Raw genomic sequence first — 13,977 nt, 5'->3', positions numbered from 1 at the left:
GTAAAGCCCAGAGAACTGAGATAAGAACTCATCATTATAAGAGTTCAAATATTTCCACGGCAAGATCCTGGTGCAGTTACCATTGCTGGTAGATTTAATTAGGCTGACCAATGTGTTTTCCTTTAGGTAATTTAGGTTTAGGTGGTAGCCGAATAAGAGCAAAAACTAGGAGAAAGTCTGGAAAAGGATAACATTTTATTGTTTAAATTTCTTGAAGTGATTGTGTCCCTATGCCTCTCTCTGTGCTACATCATGGTAAGATAGCCAGAGCATTGAATATACCTATGTGCCTCTCTATATTCTGGTGTGCTAGTACAATTCCTGCTTGGCAAAGAGTGAGTGAGGCAGGAACAATAATGTGGTGAGGACTTTCAGAGACAACTGTAGCTACATTTATAATTTTTTAATAATATAGCATGACAGAAAAAAAGGGAAGAAACCCTACCAATAAAGATATCTAAAAGAGAAGATTTCAAAAGAATGGAATTTCTTTCAAAAAGGAAAAACCACAGATATCATTAATCCAAAAAATAGCAACCTAAAGGACACCAATAACTCCTGAATCCATGCCTACTTTCTTATATTTATAATATCTTTATGAAAATGCTCTGCACATGAAAAGCTGGTATCCTTAATAAAAGTGTGAAAATATTTTCTTTGACAGCACATATACCAAAATTGGAAAGATACAGACAAGATTAGTATGGCCCTGGCACAAAAATGACATGCAAATTTATGAAGCATTCCATATTTTTGGTAGGCTTCCAATTCTGTCAGTCTGAATCTGCAAAGCCTTCCATCTAACTGACAGTGGCTGGCAACAACAACTTTCTACTAGAGCTCCACCCAGGGAGAGGTCTGCAGTTGTGTTGCCTAGACCTAAAGTAAGATCCAGATCCTGAAAAATCCAGGAGAACAGCAACCAGATCATCTTCTATATCAAAAAAATTAGGATCTACTGACAGCTTTCAAATCTCTAGTTTGAAGTGCTCTTGTAATCCTTGAAGAGAACAGCACTCAATTCATAGAGCATATAGAATCAGGGTCCCAGCTAATACAGGCCAATAGCATACAAGACCTGTTTTTTTCCTTGCAGAAGTTCACAAAGCCTACCTCTAATGAAAGTTTGAATTCAGGAAGTAAAGCTAGAAGGACGATTTAACAAAAAAGATTTCATAAATAGATATCATGATGCCAAGTATTCCCAAGGTAGAAATCCAAAAACAGAAAATAATCTGACATGGCCACAAAGTCAACTAGAATTCCTAGAAGAAATGAAACAAAAGTCTTTAAAACTTCATCTACCTCCAGAAAAAGAAGTGAAAGAGTTGGACTGCAGATCGAAACATACTATTTTTTCTTCATTTTTTTGTGATCTGTGTTTTCTTTCAAAACATGACTAATATGGAAATATATTTTGCATGATCACACATGTAGAACCTATATAAAATTGCTTACCATCTCAGGGAAAGGAGGAAAAGAAGAAGAAAATCTGAAACTCAAAATTTTAATAAACAAATGTTAAAAATTGTTTTTACATGGAATTTAGGGGAAAACTTACTTAGAAAAGAAAATTATATAAGTGAAATTAAAATGCTAGGGAAATGAATTGGAAAGCAAATAAGAGCTTTAGGAGAAGAACTTGGAAAGAGAATAAAATTTAAAACAAAAGGCACAAAATCTTTCCCCAGAAACAAAAACTTTGAGGGAAAGGAATCAAAATGGTAGACTAGAGACAATTCAGTTGAATTCTCTCAAAATCCTCTTTCAAAGAACTTTAAAATAACACCTCAAATCAAATTTTGGAGCAGCAGCATCAAAAAATGGTCTGAATGAAATATTTTTCTGACCTGTGAAAACTAAGGATGTAAGCAGCAATAGTATCGACAATAGCAGCAACTTTAGAAGTGCTCAGTTTAAAGACAGTGAAGAAGAAAGACAACTAGTCATAAAGAGGTTACAAGAGACCCTTTGCTGGAATTGAGTACAACGGGCACTGTTGGGCAACTCTATTACTTATATGCAATTTGGGTCATAGTTCCAGAGTAGGAAGGAATACTACAGATTTGTTATGAAGAAGCAAAGGCCCTAGTCAAGAGTTCCTAGGCAAAGAGAATGCTAGTGCTTGTGGCTGCAGGGAATCAAGGCTCCTTCCTAGGTAAAAACTAAAGTCTAGATCAGGAAAGCAGTGACCACACCTCTCCCTGTATCACATCATTTTGAAAGTACCAAAAACTTGCATACCCCTAGAAGTAGTTCTGAAAACAGTGATACAAAAAAAGTCTGAAGTTTGGGATAGTATCTCCCTATTCCCAGGTGAAAAGATCCCAAAAAATTTAATTATTTTATTTTTAATTCATGAAATAAAACATATTTCCATAACACAGTAGGTTTTTTTTTTAAAAAGATGATTGCACATAAAATTGCAAATCTATTATATGCAACTTAAGTATTCCTTTTAAATATATAATAAAGTTACTGTGTAACTTTCTTTCCCTACCTTTTCCTCTGCCACCCCCACCAGAAATGGTTAGCATTAGATGTGTGTGTGTGTGTGTGTGTGTGTGTGTGTGTGTGTGTGTTTGTGTATGTGAAATCATTTAATTCAATACTTTTATTTACCAGTTATTTCTCTGGATACAAATAGTATTTTCCTTTGTTTCTACGGACAGTAGATACTTTGTAGTTAATTTGGGTATTTATAATAGTTAGAATGATTTATTCACTTATTCTTTTTAGTTTGCTACAATTGATGGCCATTTCCACAATTTCCCAGTACTTTGCTACCACAAAAAATACTCTTATAAATATTTTAGAATAGGTTCTTTTTCTTTTTCCCTAATCATCTTTGGAAACAGACCCAACAGTGGTGTTATACTTGTGGCATAATTCCAAATTGTTCTCCAAAATGGTAAGATCAGTTAATAGTTCTATGTATGAATTAATGTCCCAATTTTTCCATATCCCCTCAATCAATTGTCTCTCTCCCCTTCAATCATTTTAGCTAATCTGATAGATATAAAATGATATCTCAAGGTTATTTTAACTTGCATTTCTATAATCAATAATGATTTTGAGAATTTTATATAACTACACATTGTTTTGACTTCTTCATCAGAAAACTGTTCATATTCTTTGACCATTTTATCAATTGGAGAATGACTCATATTCTTATAGCTTTGACAAAGTTTTTTTTAATATATATAAATTTGAGGTATGAGATCTTTACCTGAAAAACTCTATAAAAATTCTCCCCAAATTTTCTGTTTACCTTTTGATCTTGGTTACATTTGTTTTATTTGTACAAAACCTTGTTAATTTAATGTAACCAAAATTATCCATTTTATATTTCACTCTGCTCTCTCTTATTTATTCCCAAGTCTGAAAAGTAATATGTTCCACATTTCTCAAATTTTCTTGCAATATCTCGCTATCTAGGTCATGTACCCATTATCTTGGCAAATGTAAGATATTAGTCTACGCTCAATTTCTGCTGTACTGTTTTCTAGTTTTTCCATTAATAATTATGAAATAATGAATTCTTAAAACAAAATTTGAAAAAATCAAGGTTACTATCTTTTTTGCCCCTCTAATCTGCTTCATTGATGTATTTTTCTATTTCTTAACCAGTACCAGGTAATTTTGATAACTACTACCTTATAATATACTTTAAGATACACCCAAAAGACTATAAAATCATGCATACTCTTTAACAATATCACTACTAGACATGAATCCCAAAGAGGTTTTTTAAAAAGGGAAAAGATCTACAGTACAAAAATATTTATAACAGCTGTTTTCTCAGGGCAAAAAATTGGAAACTGAAAGGATACCCATTAATTGGGGTATGACTGAATAAATTATGGTATGTGATTTTGATATTGTTATTGTTCTATAAGAAATGATGAGCAGGATGCTCTCAGAAAAACCTGGAAAATTCTCCATGAACTCAAGAAAAGTGAAGTGTACAAAGTAATAGCATACTTTGGGATTGTCGGATGATCAGTTGTGAATGACTTTGCTATTTTCAAAAATACAATCATCCAAGACTATTCTGAAGGACATATGATGAAAAATGTACCAAGGAAAATAACTGATTCTGTCTGAATACAGACTGAAGCATACTTTTCTTTTTAGGTTTTTTTTTAGAAGGGAGATCTATTTTTTTTTTGGCAACATGATTTTTATGGAAAAGTTTTGCATAATTTCACACGTGCCTTCTCAGTCAGGGGGGAGGAAGGGAGAGAATTTGGAACTCAAAAGTTTTAAAAACAAAAGTAAAAATTGTTTTACATGTAACTGTGAAAAATAAAAATATTAAAACACAAAAAGTTTTAAGTTTAAATAATTTACAAAATAAAAAGTCAGTTTAAGGTCTGATACTGTTAAACTTCTTTCCTCTACATTTTTTTTCATTATTTCCTTTGATATTCTTGACTTTTTGCTCTCCCAAATGAATTTTGTTATTGCTTTTTTTCTAACTCAGTAAGATAATTTTTGGTAATTTAATTGAGATGGAATTGAACACATAAATTAGTTTAGATAAATTTTATTATATTGGTCCTGCCCATTCATAAAAAAAAATTAAAATTTCTTCAATTATTTAAATTTGATTTTGTTTATATAAAAAGGTTTTTTAAAAATATAATCTTGTTTACATAGTTCCTGGGTTTGTTTTGTCAGGTATTCTTTAATGTATTTTATAATGTCTAGAGTTATTTTAAATGAGGTATCCCTCTCTATCTCTTCTTTCAGAGTTTTGTTTGTGATATATAAAAATGGTGATGATTTATGTTTATTTGATTTATATCTTATTAATTTGCTAAAAAATATTTTTGCCAAAAACTATTATTTCATGAGAGATAAACAAAAAGACATAGACACCAAAAGTATTTGTTATTGTCATGACATTCTGTACAAAATGGTGAAATTCATCTGCTGCTTCTCATTGATGGATCTCTTCAAGAAAAGCTCTCAACAGAAAATACCCCAGTTATCCTTTTAGGAAAAACCAAATGAATAAAGATGATAAGCAGGCTACAGCACATTGTTAGTAATGATCTGTACATGAATAACCAAAAAAGGATATGAATTAGTAATGAGGAATACCAGATTGTTAGGCCAATTTTATAGAGATATTCACAAAATAACAAGACCCTTAGGAAGGGCACCTGAAAGTAAACCTTTAACTTCTACATTATTTTTTACCAATAAAAAAATATTAATTTAAACATTGTGGTGTTTTTCTTCTTTAAAATATAATGGTTCTCTCTGGGAGGGGGTTTCTTGGGGAGATTTTCTGGAGGCAGCCTTAATTTCAGTTAAAAGTAATAATCACCCAAATACGCTAGCTGATAAAAGTTCAGATCGTTTATTGCTTCCTCCAAAATAGCCTGGTTAGCTTAGAGGCCTATCTCTCTGCTTGGTTCCAAGAGCTCCTTCCGAATGTCTCCAAATCCAAAGGTTTGTCCTTTAGCCACCAGTCAGCCAGGTAGAAAATGGAATGAAACTCTCTTGCCTCTGAGAGAGGTCTTGTGGGCTTCCTCCCAGAGTGCTCCTCTCTGACCCCTGGGAATGTTCCGAAGTAACTCATTTAACTGGCTCCCTGAAGCTCTATTTATGCTCCTTCTCCAAGTGTGGGATTGTGAGATACAAGAGAGTGGGATTATGGGTTTCCTCCCAGAGTGCTCTCTGGCCCTAATAGCTTCAAGGAAGGTGTGAATTTGGATATCTCATACTAAACCCTGAAATCTCCCAAATATGTGAACTCCAATGAGTACTTAAATACTTCTTGCTTATATGAGCTCTCTAAAGGTGTGAACACAAGCATTGTATCAATTCCATTGAGTTAACACTAGGATTCTAACATCTCCCTTGAGGTATCACCTTGTTTCAAGTTGAGTTAACATTAGGATTCCAACAAAACATGATCTTTTTGATTGATGATTCTCCTCCCCCAAAACAAACAAACACCCAACAATTCCATTCATGTACCAACAGTATAGAAATTAGTAAAACAATGCACTAGCCACATTCAATTAAAGTGAACAATTCTTTGTTGGGCACTATATGGCCCTCTCCCAAACCAGGGCTTCAACATATTACTCATTCAGTGCCTATATTACATATCCCCTCTCAGTTAGAAAAGAGGAGGTATATTACACATCTCTCAGATTGGCTATGATGAAAGGAAAAGATAATGATGAATGTTAGAGGGGATACAGGAAAACTAGGACACTAACACATTGTTGGTAGGGTTGTGAACTGCTCTAACCATTCTGGAGAGCAGCCCTTTTTGTAGTGAGAAGAAACTGGAAACTGAGTGAATGCCCATCAGTTGGGAAATGGCTGAGTAAGTTATGGAATATGAATGTTTTGGAATATTATTGTTCTATAAGAAATTATCAGTAGGATGATTTCAGAAAGAACTGGAGAAACTTACAAGAACTGATGCTAAGTGAAGTGAGCAGAACCAGGAGATCTTATACATGGCAATAACAAGATTATACAAATATTAATTCTGATGAACGTGGCTACTTTCAATAATAAAATGATCGAAGCCAGTTCCAATGATTTTATGATGAAGAGAGATATCTACACCCAAAGAGAGGATTGTGGGAGCTGAGTGTGGATCACAAGATAGAATTTTCGCTCTTTTTGTTGTTTGCTTGCATTTTGTTTTCTTTCTCATTTTTTTCCTTTTTGATCTAATTTTTCTTGTGCAGCATGATAATTTTATAAGTATATATACATATATTGGTTATAACATATTTTTTAACATGTTTAACATATATTGGATTACATGCCATTTAAGGAAGGAAGGGAGGAGAGGAAATTTGGAACATAAGATTTTGTAAGGGTCAATGCTGAAAATTTATCCATGCATATGTTTTGAAAATTAAAAGCTTTAATTTAAAAAAAGAAAGAAAGAAAGAAAAGAGAAGGCATGTTTCACTGACAGTGTCTTGGCACCACAACTGGTCACTGCATTGATTTGAACTCTGATGTCTTTCAGTGTTTTCCTTTACATCATTTTGATCACTGTACAAATTGTTCGTTTAGTGTCTATCTGATTTAGTTTTCCCAAGTTTCTCTGAAACCTTCATATTTTACATTCCTTACATTAAAAATATTCCACTAATAAAATCCTATTACAATCACATAACATGTTTCAGTCATTCCACAACTATAAGACATGCTCCTTTATTTCTGGGTTTATTTTGTTGTTGTTGTTACCACAAAAGTGCAACTATAACTTTGTGCATATGGGACATCTTCATCAACCTTGAAATGCTGTGGGAATATATTCCCAGTAGTGATACTGTGACATAAACAATTTAATGATTCTTCACTAAACTAGTAAGTATAATTTCAAGTTACCTTCCAGAATTGTTGGACCAAATCACATATCCATCATTAATATGCCCTATCTTTCCATAGACCCTCCAATATGTATCATACTCATCTTTTATTGTTTTATCTATCTGATAAGTGTGAACTGAAACCTCAAAGATGTTTTCATTAGCATTTTTTGGTTAATGATTTGGCGCATCATTGCATATGTTTAAGCTTTTAAAAATTGTTTCTATCTTTTGGCTACTTATCTTAGTGAATGACATTTGTTCTTATAAAATTTATATCAGTTCCTTATATAGCTTAGATATAGGACCTTTATCAGAAATATTGGAGTGAAATGTTTTCCTCCTGTTTAACAGGTTTTTCATTGTGACTACAGTGACTGTGTTTATCTTTTAAAATGTATAACCCAAAATTGTCTTTTATTTTTTACAATGATCTCAAACTCCTCATTTCTAATCATAATCGTGAAAGTTTTTTCTTTACATTGTGCTATTATTATTTTTATATATCTTTTAATTTGACAAGGCCTCAAGATGTATCTCTAAGGGCTCCCTACAAAGGATTGATCCTAAAGGAGTCACTTCTCTTAGCTTATTAATATTTCCATGTGGATTTTTTCAGGAAAATCTCTAAACCAAAATTTAGGTCATAGGACCATTAAACTTAAAGCTGTAAGAGACCTGGGAATCCATCTAGTCCAAACAGATAACATGTAGTCATTTTACAGATAAGGAAACAGGCCCAAAACAGTGAAGTGATTTGCCTAAGCTCACAGAGATAATAAGTATCAGAGGCGGTTTCTGAATATAAGTTTTCTGACATGAGTCAATATATTTTACTATTTGTTATTTGTTTAGGAATCTTCTAAAACCTGGTATAAAAGGTTCCTCCCACATGGATTCTGAATGTATAATTGAGACACTAGTATGAGACACTGCTTTATTTCCTCTACAATAGAAATTTCATAAGACATTAAGGACCCAAAGACACACATGAAAAAGTACAGGATATATTTGAATGGCTCATAAAGCCCTTGGTGGGGATGATAAACAGCTAGTTCATATTCATCTCAGATCTGCATTGAGACACTCATAGCAATAGTTATATTGATATGTAGGTAAATTGCATATCTCCTCAGTTTTTTTTTCATGGCTTCAGTCCTCCAGATTCAGGGCAATTCTATCAACCATAATTTTTAATCCTTTTTTTATTATTAAAGCTTTTTGTTTTAAAGACATATACATGATTAATTTTTTAACAATGATCCTTTTAACACCTTGTGTTCCAAATTCCCTCTTCTTTCCCCCACTCCTTCCCCCATATAACATATATTTTAACATATTTAATATATCTGAGATTACTTGCCAAGTAATCTGATATGTTAAATGTGATAAAAAATGTTAAATCATACACACACACACACACACACACACACACACACACACACAATTATCATGCTGCACAAGAAAAATCAGATCAAAAAGAAAAAACAAGAAAAAATAAAATACAAGCATGCAACAACAAAAAGAGTGAAAACGCTATCTTGTAATCTGCATTCAGTTCTCACAGTCCTTTGTCTAGGTGTAAATAGCTTTCTTAATCACAAGACCATTGGAACTGGCCTCAATCATCTCATTGCTGAAAGTAGCCACGTCCATCAGAGTTGATCATTGTATGATACTAATGTTGCCATGTACAATGATCTGGTTCTGCTCATTTCACTTAGCATCAGTTGACATAAGTCTCTCCAGGCCTCTCTAAAATCATCCTGCTTATTGTTTCTTACAGAACAACAATATTCCATAACATTCATATGCCATAACTTATTCAACCATTCTCCAATTGATGAGTCTTACTCAGTTTTCCACAAAAAGGGATGCCACAACCATTTTTGCACTTTTCCTTCTTTATAATCTCTTTGAGATATAAGCCCAGTAGAAACACTGCTGGATCAATGGGAATGCACAGTTTGACAGCTCTTTGGGCATAGTTCCAAATTGCTCCCCAGAATGGTTGGATCAGTTCACAATTCCAACAATGTATTAGTGTCCTAGTTTTCCCATATCCCCTCCTACATTCATTTATCTTTTCCTGTCATCTTAGCCAATCTGAGAGTGTGTAGTTCAACCATAATATTTGTAAGATTCTTGTGAAATTCTTTCTCTGGGCACCTGACATTCAACTCTGGAACTCTTTATTCCAGTTTATCCAAAGCTAACTCTCAAAATTGTAAATGTCCATCTTGAACTATTGCTAGTTTTTTATTGGTGCTTAGGAAAGTAAATAGAAAGGCAAAAGGCATCCAGGAACTCAATATACAAGAAACCAGAATCTCAAGCTCCCCTGAGTACTAAATGTTTTCACTTTAAGTTATCATTGCTACTAGGGAAATAGGGGTGAAGGTATAAGAAATATCCTCCCTCCCATCTTTTCAAGAAAATGAGAGAAAAAATGTGAAAAGGACACCAAAAGGAGATATAGATATCTGTTATAGACCTCAGAACAGGGAGATTTCTCTGACAAGATTTTAGTGGCTAATCATTATCTAGACAGTTTTCTTCACTTGGGACCGGATATTCACTGTGTGCTCTCAATAAGAAGTCAGTGAACAGTTTCTTAAGCATGAGATCTGGGACACCTCCAGCTCCATATCATATACCTCCTTCTAATGTCCATGACCTATACTCTCATCGATGGATTTGGAGGAATTATCAAATGATAATTTGATATCTGATCACTCTTGCTGCAGATGTGACCTTTTATATTTAGGTCATGTATCCATTTTGAGATTATTATAATTTATGATAAAATATGCTGAGTTAAAAACTAATTTCTGCCAGACTTCTCTCCTGTTTTCCCAACAGTTCTTCTTAAATAAGGTCTTTTTTCCCAATAATTTGTGTAAATTTATGGATTTATTGAACATTATTCTTCACTGTTTTAAAGTCTTACCAGAGCTATTCCTTTGAATATTTCTATTTTTAACTGATAACAAATACTTTTGATAATAGTTTATACTACTGTTTGAGATCTGGTAATATTAGGCTCTCTTTCATTTGTTCATGCTTTTTAATTATCTCACTTGAGATCATTGGCTTTTTGTTCATCTTGATGAATTTTATTGTTTTTATTTTACATTATGAAGGTAACAAAATATTACTTTGTTAGTATGATTGGGGTGATGCAAATATGTAAATTAATTTATGTAGTAGAATCTTTTTCATATTGATGAGACCCAGCTAAGAGACAAGTCTTCCCCAGATTATTTGTGCAAGAATATGAATTAGAATTACACAGGAAAAGAAAGCCAACAAGACTTCAAGAGAAGACAACCCTGAGTAGCCAGAAGCCAAAGCATGAATCATAACCAGGAAACATGGCTAGACCTGTGTTCATGTAACACAGAGTATGTGTTAGCATGAGCTACGCAGCTCAGTGTCCAGGCAACCTGATAAAGGCACTGAAGAAAAAGAAGCTGTCTCAGCACTCAAATATCTCAGTGCTCCTCAATCAGGCAGTTCCAGTGGAGGCAAAGCATAAGGCAGAGTTGATCAGCATGTAGGCAGCACATTCACAGGATCCAGACATTAAAATAAGATACAAAATGTAACATTAAAGAAAACAATACAGATGTAGGAATTTTAGAAACCATTGAGGACACTGCTTTTATTTTACAAATGAGGAAACTGAGGCATAGAGAGTCAAATGACTTGCTCATCATCACATAGCAAGAGTCAGAGGCAAGATTCAAACTCAGATTTTCTTTTCACTTTCAGCTCTCTCTACTACACCCTTTAATTGTTAATTTTCACTATGCTATGCACCTCACTCTGGACCATTTTGGTTCTATATTTTGTGTTGGTTACCCTAGAAAATAACTAGTCTAGATCTAAGGTACTTTGTGTTGGTTACCCTAGAAAATAACTAGTCTAGATCTAAGGTACTATGTGTGACTGTACTGCTAAAACTTTAACGTGAGTCCCCATTATTGAATTCTCCTTTAATAGTCAGCCACTTTATATAATTTACTAAAAAAAAATCTATTAAAATGTATTACATGAACAGTAGTAACAAAACATAGCCCCAAAAGCCACACTCGCTCAAAAATACACACAGCATCAGTATGGAAATTAGATATGCACATAGGCCACACCTGTATAGAGGTACATTTGGGAATGTGATCATGGAAACTCACATCTCCAGAGCTACAAGACCCCAAAATCTTTTCTTCTGATATCTTTGTCATGTTCCCTCTGATTGCAGAATCTCTTACAGTCATATTGGCCCACTGTAAAATGCTATATGCCAACTACAGGGGACAGAAATCTCACTTCCCACTAGAATCTAAAAGAGGAGCAAGAGAAAAGAAGATAGGAAGTTCTCTTTTAAAAAGTGGATTCTTTCAGAACATTGTACACAATAACAGTAACATTGTGCAATGATCAACAACAATAGACTTAGTTCTCAGCAATACAATAATCCAAGACAATTCCAAAAGATTCATGATGGAAAATGTTATCCACATCCAAAGAAAGAACTAATGAAGTATGAATACAGATTGAAGCATACTATTTTCACTTTATTTTTTCATAGTTTTTTTTTCCTTTTGTTTTGTTTCTTCTTTCACAACATGACCAATATGGAAATATGTTTCTTTTCACATGATTGCATACATATAACCTACAGCAAACTACTGAACTAGAGAAGAAGGAAAAGAAGGGAGAATATTTAAAACTGAGAATTTTAGTAAGAAAATTAATGTTTAAAAAATTAAAAATAAAAAGTAGGATCTTCCTTCATAGTTGTCTCTCTTCTTGCTGTCAGAGATTCTCTCTGTCTATGATATAAGAAATGACTTTCCTCTGAGCTGATTGCTTAGATAGAATATCTTCAGAGCTAGCTAATTTTTTTACAGGCTACCCATTACTAGTCAGCAACTTCCTAAAAGAGCATTGGATTTTGTTAAGAAAATTGTTAAAATGTTCATTCTTTTTAAGGATTCAAAGATTCTGCTATTAGTCATATATCTCAAAGAGGTTAATCACGAAAGGAATATTCTATATGCAGAAAAATATTAATTGTAGCACTTTTCAAAATAGGAGAAATAAAACCTATGTCCATGAATTACAGAATGGTTAAATAAGTTATAGTATATGGATGTAATATAATATTGTTGTGCTGTAAATCTAGAGAAGCCTGGAGAAATTTTTGAACTGATGCACAAAGAAATACAGAGAAGCAGGAAAACAATATACCCAATAACTACTGAAATATAAATGGAAAACACATCAACAAAACAGTTGAAACAGGCTGAAATAAAAATACCAAGCTTGATCCCTCTAACATATGAAAAGGTACCCCCCAATGCCTACCTTTGAAGAGTAAAGAAGTTACAATTATGGAATACTACAAATAATGTCTTTTGTATGTATAATGACACTTTTTGTCAGTTAATTTTGCTGAACTGTTTGTCATGCATGTAAAAAAAAATCCTGAGAATTATGAGTACACATCTGCTGAAGATTAATTTATTCATTAACTTATTCTGATTTTAAGCCTCATTCCTTAGAGAGTGAAATCAGAAAGAGAAAGAGAGAAGAGAGAGAGCGACAGACAGAATTCATTTTGTCTTCGAAAACCTGTCTCTGCCACAAGCTATTTTCACCCACAATTTATAGTATTCCCAAACAAAGACCAAAATCCACAATAAAATAAAACAAAGAGCTCATGTGAAAGTTCAATTAGTGATATTGATCTGAAACAGAACAATAGTTAATTGTCAGCATACCATTGAGAATCATTTTACTAAACTATACAATCCATTCAAGGACAAAGATGGCAATGACATTAATGAGATTTAGTTGTTCCTACTCTAAAACTGGTCAACACCATCATCTATATTCCAGAAATTTTGAATCCCTTTTCAAACATATATTTACTCATCATCTAATGGAACCAAGTTCATTGGTAAGAATGATGTAAAAAGATTTCAGGGCATGACATTGTCATAAAATTAATAATTAAAAGAAGACAGATACGGGTTTCTCATTCAATTAGTATCTAATACTTTAAACAAATATATTATTTTTAAAAGAATATTTTATTTATCAATTATATGTGAAAATAATTTAAACATTCTTTTTTAAAATTTTGAGTTCCAAAATAGTTTTGTCTCTTCCTTCCATACTGCCTTCCTGAGATAATAACCAATTTCATGTAGGTTATATATTTGCAATCATGCAAAACATATTTCCATATTAGTCATATTTTAAAAGAAAACACAAGACAACACACACACACACAATATGGAAAATACTTTGATCTGCATTCAGATTCCATCAGTTCTTTCTCTGCAGGTGATAGCATTTTTTATCATGAATCCTTTGGAATAGTTTGGGATCATTATATTGCTAGGAATAGCTGAGTTATTCATAGTTGATAATCATTCATTATTGATTTTACTGTGTACAATATCCTCCTGGTTCTGCTCACTTCACTTTGCATCAATTCATGTATGTATGTCTTTCCAGGTTTTTCTCAAAACATTCTACTCATTATTTTTAGAGCACAATAGTATTACATTACAATTGTGTTACAATACTAACACAATTTGCTAAG

At 32.9% G+C, this 13,977-nt stretch overlaps 1 non-coding gene across 1 annotated transcript; it reads left to right on the top strand.

Annotated features, from left to right (window-relative positions):
* The first annotated feature begins 650 nt into the window (after window positions 1–650).
* On the top strand, window positions 651–755 carry LOC127552561 (U6 spliceosomal RNA). Its single transcript, XR_007951436.1, has one exon. It is a non-coding gene; the product is annotated as a U6 spliceosomal RNA (small nuclear RNA).
* Window positions 756–13,977: the final 13,222 nt, after the last annotated feature.

The sequence above is a fragment of the Antechinus flavipes genome, chromosome 2, assembly GCF_016432865.1.
Source record: "Antechinus flavipes isolate AdamAnt ecotype Samford, QLD, Australia chromosome 2, AdamAnt_v2, whole genome shotgun sequence".
NCBI classification, from domain to species: domain Eukaryota; kingdom Metazoa; phylum Chordata; class Mammalia; order Dasyuromorphia; family Dasyuridae; genus Antechinus; species Antechinus flavipes.
This window is presented reverse-complemented; position numbering and strand designations above follow the sequence as displayed.